This window comes from Drosophila yakuba, chromosome X, assembly GCF_016746365.2.
Source record: "Drosophila yakuba strain Tai18E2 chromosome X, Prin_Dyak_Tai18E2_2.1, whole genome shotgun sequence".
Classification (NCBI taxonomy): domain Eukaryota; kingdom Metazoa; phylum Arthropoda; class Insecta; order Diptera; family Drosophilidae; genus Drosophila; species Drosophila yakuba.
Window position 1 is genome coordinate 8,358,427 of NC_052526.2, and position 6,451 is coordinate 8,364,877.

General features: G+C 37.3%; 1 protein-coding gene across 3 annotated transcripts in view; it reads right to left on the bottom strand.

Annotated features, from left to right (window-relative positions):
- The window catches only part of LOC6524667 (pneumococcal serine-rich repeat protein), a 122,984-nt gene extending 116,799 nt beyond the window's left edge, over positions 1-6,185 (bottom strand). For all 3 annotated transcript variants that reach the window (XM_015190349.3, XM_015190353.2, XM_015190350.2), the window contains exon 1: positions 5,618-6,185. The gene's annotated coding sequence lies outside the window, so the exon portion shown is untranslated. The remainder of the gene's footprint in view (positions 1-5,617) is intronic.
- Between the last annotated feature and the right edge of the window lie 266 nt (positions 6,186-6,451).

Sequence of the window (6,451 nt, forward strand, 5' to 3'; positions counted from 1 at the left end):
ACCCGCCCGCATTTAGTAACGAATTCAACAACGCGATCCAACAATCGATCTTTCACGCCTGCCCCATCCTTCACTTAACTTTCCGCGCAATTTGCAGGCTGCCATCATTTTTCAACGCTTCACAGTCGTGAGGGGGTGGAGTGCAAAAACAAAGAAATGCAAACAAAACTTCAAAAAAATATATATACAAAACTAAATACATATATATAAAAAAAAAGGGCGCTGAGTTGCCTAGGTGAGAGCATAATTTATGCCAAATTTATGCATTTTTTCTGCCGCTTCTTTGCTTTTCCCTCGTCTTTTTGCCTCAACTTTCGAAAGTTCTCTTTTATTTCACTTTATTTGGCCTGCCATTTTATTTTTTATTTTTTTTTTGTTTTTTGCCAAAGTCATGGGAAACATTTTGCAATGGTCAAAACGCGTGTCGATTCTGCCCGTTGGTGAAATTTCGTTTCTAATGTCCGCTGACAGGTCCAAAAAGGTCAGGCAGTATGTTATTAATTTTCATAAATTTATGTTAATTCCACATTAAATGCGAAACAAATGTGTGAGTTTGATTCAATGATTCAATGCGAATACATAAATTATGTTTTGTGCTAATTGGTTTGTTAAAACGTGAACTAGTGAAAATATAAACAAATTTTTGTTTGCTTCATATTTTAATATCGTTTAATAATTGAGCGCACAGACGATTAAAACCCATATATTAAACACTTAAAAAGCGTAGAACTACGAGAGCGTCTGTTCTGCGGCCCATTTGATGTTTCCCAATTTCTAAAAAGTGTGCAAAAAACCGGTTATTGTTTTAATTTGCTAGGGTCTTCCGCGCGAATCAAAAGTGCGAAAGCAAGACCAAACTAAATAAAAAAAAAAAGCTGGAGAAACTGTCACCCAGAAGGAGCGAAGAATCTAACGGGTTCGTAGTCTTCTAGGCGATCGAAAGTGTTTCTAAATGGTCATATAAAAAATATCATAATAATTTACAGCTGTGTGTGCGTGTTCATCAGCTGCAATGATTATGTAACTTTGAGCGCAATTAAAACAAAAGGAAAAAAAACGAAAAAATAAAATGGAAAAAAAACTAAAAAAAAACATGCGACTGAGCTGCTATACCAACAATGGCTAACTGAATTAACCTTGTTCTGTGGACGGAAATTGCACAGACACATGGAGCGATAGAGATACACTTTGTATCTTTATTTGTATCTTGTGGGGTCCTTGGCTATAATTAATCCACAATTACACACACACACACACACACAGAAGGAGAACACGCAAACGGGGCCCCAGCCACGATCAGATATGGCATTTTTTTTCCTCTTTTTTCTGTATTTTATTTGCTATTTTTTTTTGGCCAAACAAAACTGAAAAATTCAGCTCCGTCCGAAATGCTAATTGCCAATGGGTCAGACCCCCGGCTTGCATGTCGCTTGTTCCTGCTGCTATTAGTTGAAAAGTCAGTCACACAATGTGTCACGCAGCAAAGTGCAACTCCACACACACACACACACACACATACACATACACTTTTCCCATCGCTTCTCAAAATGGTAAAGAAAAAAAGAGGAAAAAACTAAATAAATAAGGTGGAAAAAAAACACGCATACGCAATGTGTTCCGGGCAGGCGGAGGTAAATTTCAAAGCGCAGTCGGAGTTGTAAATTAGTGAGAAATCACAGCGGCAGACGCGGAGTTTCAATATTTTTTACTCATCTGGATTTTTAATATATTCCATTGTTTTAAATATAATAAAGTTTAATATTTTCTTTTGCATCTTCTTAATAATACCTTAAATTCTGGAATTTAATTTATATGAAGGAACAATGGATAGTAGTTTTATTAATGTAATTGAATTCTACAATTTAATTTAACTTATATTTAACTTAGCTTAAAAATTCTGTTTTGCAGCCCTACAAAAAATATTCGACTTGTTGGTGCGTCCTTCTTTTTTTTTCCCCCACTTTTTTTTTTTTTTTTGTTTTGCATTACTTGTTTAGCCAATGTAATGCATTATAATTGTACAATAGTAATTGTTGTTGTTGCTGTGTAAATTAGAAGGCGGCTGTCAGATAAAAACAGCAACTACAGGGAAAAAAAATGTAAAGAAAAACTACAAAACACAAAAAAAAAATTGAACAACGCAACTGAGAAATGCGCAATAATTGATGCACGCAAAATGCGATTTTACCGCCTCAATGGGAGCGAGCGAGACGGCGCTAGGCATGAGTGGGCGGCAGGGCGGCGGGGGGTGTGTGTGTGTGTGTTGTGTGGGTGGTATTTGGGTTTGAGGTTGGGGCATTGCATATAATTGCGTTATAGTTTGTAGCTGTTGCAATGCCACAGCGATAACACACACGCCAGCCCACACACACACACACACACACGCACACACATATGCACGCATGGAAATGCATTTTAGGGTGACCATGCTCCTATTGCATGCGCACTCGCTCACTGCGTCTCTCTCTCTCTCCCTCTCTCTCTTGCACACACTAGTCGCCCTCTCTCCCTTGCACAATGCAAACTGCAAACTGCAAACTGCAAACTGCATACTGCACATTTCTCTTAAGCTCCTTTGTTGTCTGCTTAAGGTCGCCTATTAATCACTTCCTATTTCGCGTGAAATTTCATTTGGTTCCCCCCCCACTGTTACCACTAATTGGTGTTACCCTATCCTTGAATACTAATTTAACCTGGTTAGAGTGACCTGTTCTCGAAATGATTCCACTGACCATTACATCAAGTTATTAAGGACATTAAATACAGTTAGGGAAAATGCCAATATCGATTGAGTTACGATTGCAAACAGTAAATAAACCATTTCAGGTGAAATTATAAGCAAACAGAGAACTTGTTAGCCAAAACATTTGTCTTAAGACTATTGAAAGCATGCCCATTGCGCGTAGTTTTTTGAGTAGGAAGCGTTTGTCCATATTGATTGCACATGGACATATAGCATTATCAGAAAAGCCCACGGTCTTGAGTAGTCTGAGTACCTGAACAAAACACCTGGGCCGTTCGGTTTGCATTCATAATAATTAACGGAACTGCATATCCAAAGTGCGTATCTTTGGCTCGAAGTGGTGCTGTAATCTTTAGTTTTTTTTTTTTTCTTTGTGTGTGTTTTGAGTTCGACTTTCAGTGTTCAGTGTTCAGTGTTCCGTTTTCCGTAAACAGAAAACAGAAAAACCTGCGACTGGCGCCACAAAAGCGAGTGGGAGTTGTGGGCGTGGCAGCGGCAATAATAACAATTACAAATTGCACGTTGTTGCATCGTGAGCATTTCTGTTTATTTTATTTTTTCTCAGTCGCTTACAATTTGTTTTTTCTTCTTATTTTGCCTCCAATGCTTAGCTGAGCACGCATTTTCGATAAAAAGTAAAAAAAGAATGTACATGTGGCTTAAGCGATATATAGTGTGCATTACATAAAAAATGGCTCATGAATGCAGCCGCGTGTGTTTTGATATTTGAACAGTAAGAAAACTAAATAAAAATTTAACACGCAAACACGCGGCGTATGCGTAATAAAAAATAGAGCACATTGCGGAAATGCTTGAAAAGCGAGATTAAAAATCACGAAGCGCGTAGGGTAACAAAAAAAAAAAAAGAAAAATCTTATAGGTCAAATTAAATATAAATATTGTAACGAATAATATTTTAAATTCATTCATTTAAATTCAGCTTCTTGAACTTCGTTTATTTATTATTATTTTTTAGTTTAGGCCAAGTCATGATAACGGTTCTCCAATTGAGCGTGCGAAAAATCCAGAGAAATCTGTGGGCTGTCAACGCTTTGAGTTTGAGAAAAACGCAAAAAGACGAGAAAAGCGAGGAAAAGCACACAAACAAACAAAAAAAAAAACGGCATCGAGACAGAGGAAAATTGATTTGTCACGTTGCGCATAAATTGCACATAATTATGTAAGCAACCGTTTCTCCGTCGCTGCATTTTCGCTTGGCAACACCAACTCTTTTGCCGCTCAATCAATAGAAATAACTTTTGTTTTGCCGTCTCATCAATTAGGCCTTAATTTTGTCATAGTCTAGCCAACTTGCACTTGGCCCGAACGGGTGCTAACGTTTTATTAATGGGAAATGGCATTTCCCTCGATTCGCGACCCTGGGAACTAGGAAAATGCTAGAGGAAAACTCGGAAAACTAGCAAAACTATGTTCCACCATGACAGACCTTTCCAGTTGCTCAATTTAACCGTTCTTTTTTTTTCCTTTTGCCGCCGAATGTGACCTTGTTTAATAGTAATTATTAAACAAAAAAAAAGAATAGAACTTTCAGTGAATTCTAAACTTCTTTTTGAAATGCTAAGGGTATGAAAACCACATGGCGGTGTCATTAAATAAATGCATTTGTTATAGAAAAGGGTTCGTGAAGGGGTTGTAACCCTGGCCAATTGTGAAAAATGGTATTTCCGATTTGAAATTAGAGGCGGAACAACAAAAAAAAAACGCTTTACCTTTCGAGTGGCACAGACAGAAGAATATAATATACATACATATATATATATATTTCAGTATAATGGACAAACCATTAGATGTGCTGAAAGGCAGGGTTGTCGCACACACACGCACACAGATGCCCACCAACACACTCGCGGCCATTCACAACAGGGCAGCTGCTGTCAATCAAAGAGGAAAAAAAAAAGCTTTGACAGCCATGAACATGACGACTGTCTGTGACTGTGTGTGTGCATGTTTGCTAATTTTGGAAACTGCAATTAACGCATGCACACACACACACACACACAGACGCTAATTAAAACAATTTCGCAATTGTGCAAAAAAAAAAAAAAGAAAAAAAAAGTTCAATTTAAGCAGAGAAACCTTCAGTTGAGCCAAGCCAAAGCCAAAGCCAAAGTTAAAGCGCCATGTTTGGCCACACAATTGTTTGACAGCAAACACACACAAACACACCCGTACTTTAAACCTCTATTTCATTTTTTGTGTTTTTTTTTTTCCTTTTTATTTGTTGGTACGATCTTTTAGCATTCACTTCCCATTGTCAAAAGGCGCAGACGACGTCGCTCACTTCCGCTTCGATCAACACACAGAGTGGAAAGAAGCATGCAAACAAAAATAATAAAATAAAATGCCACAAAACAAAATGAAATAAAATAAAACTTTTGTCATGCATTAAGATTTTTTTTTGGTGCTTTTCCCCCCTCCCCCTCCCTTTTCTGCTGGGCTTCTCTTCTCCTCTTCTCATTATGATCCCATATGCGCAGCGACCTTGGCCTTCAAAAATAAAACACAAAAAAAATCAAAAAAAAAAAAAATTCGCAAATAATTTTTGCAGTCTCTTTTTTTCCAGATTGTGGTTTGGCTCGCCTTTGTTTGAAATTTTTTTTTTTCTGGCCAAAGGGGAACTGGCAGGGGGCACCAAGGGGTTAAGACACACTGTGTGGTTAACTGCATGAAAACTACACTTCTTGGCGAGGAATTTGAGAATTTTTGTTATATTTTTGCAAGCTAACATTCCAACAGCATTTTCAGTAGAAAATTGTATTGATTTTAGCAGGAGTTTCTGTGTAGTTATATATGTATGTGATTTTTTAAAGTGCTTTATCTAAATAAAAATGTTAAATAAATTCGTGAACTTACCTTAAACTAAAACACTCGCCAGTCGGGCGTTACCCGTCCAGCAATCCATAAGTTTCAATTTTCCAATTGATTTTTGTCGGGGGCCGTCGTCTTCGTCGATTTTGTAATGTTGTTTGTTGCAGTTGCTTTTGTTGTTGTTGCTGTTGTTCTTGTTGTTAGCTTGGTGTTGTTGCTGGTTTGTCGCTGCAGTTGTTTGTTGTTTGTTGACTGATCTGTGACTTTTCGCTTGCGTCTTTTTCAAATATTTTTTACTTTTTGCACACCGAAATATTTGATTTGGGACTGTTTTACAACACTGTCATATATTTTTTGCGGGTTTTCCGAAATTTTAAAAATATTTCCAAGTTTGAGAGTTTTTCCTTCTGTTTTCTTTGTTTTTTTTTTGCCTCAAGAAACGAAAATTCTTTTATTTAGATTGGGTTTAATTCCTCCTTTTTGTTTTTGTTGTTATATCCATAAACATTTAATTGGTCCAGTTGGTCGAAGTTGTGGGTGTGTGTGAGGGAGACAGATGGTGCGTACGTATTCGTTTGAGTGTGTGTGTGTGTGTGATTAGAGTGGGATAGAGAGAAAGTTCTATTTAATTCCTTTGTATCTTTTCTTTATTTGCCAGAGAGCGCTGCCAGAGTTGTAGCGTGTTTATCTTGTTGTTGGTAGAGTTGATCGTAATAGAGTTGCCTTTCGATTTGCCGAGATTGCGTATTGTGTGAATTGGTTTGCCTTTAGCTTTTTGGTTTCTTTTTGCTGGTTTCTCTTTGAGTTTTACACGCTTTCTTCTTCGTTGAAATTTGGAATTTTGAAGAATATGCTGAAAGGATAAGAAAAACAATACAT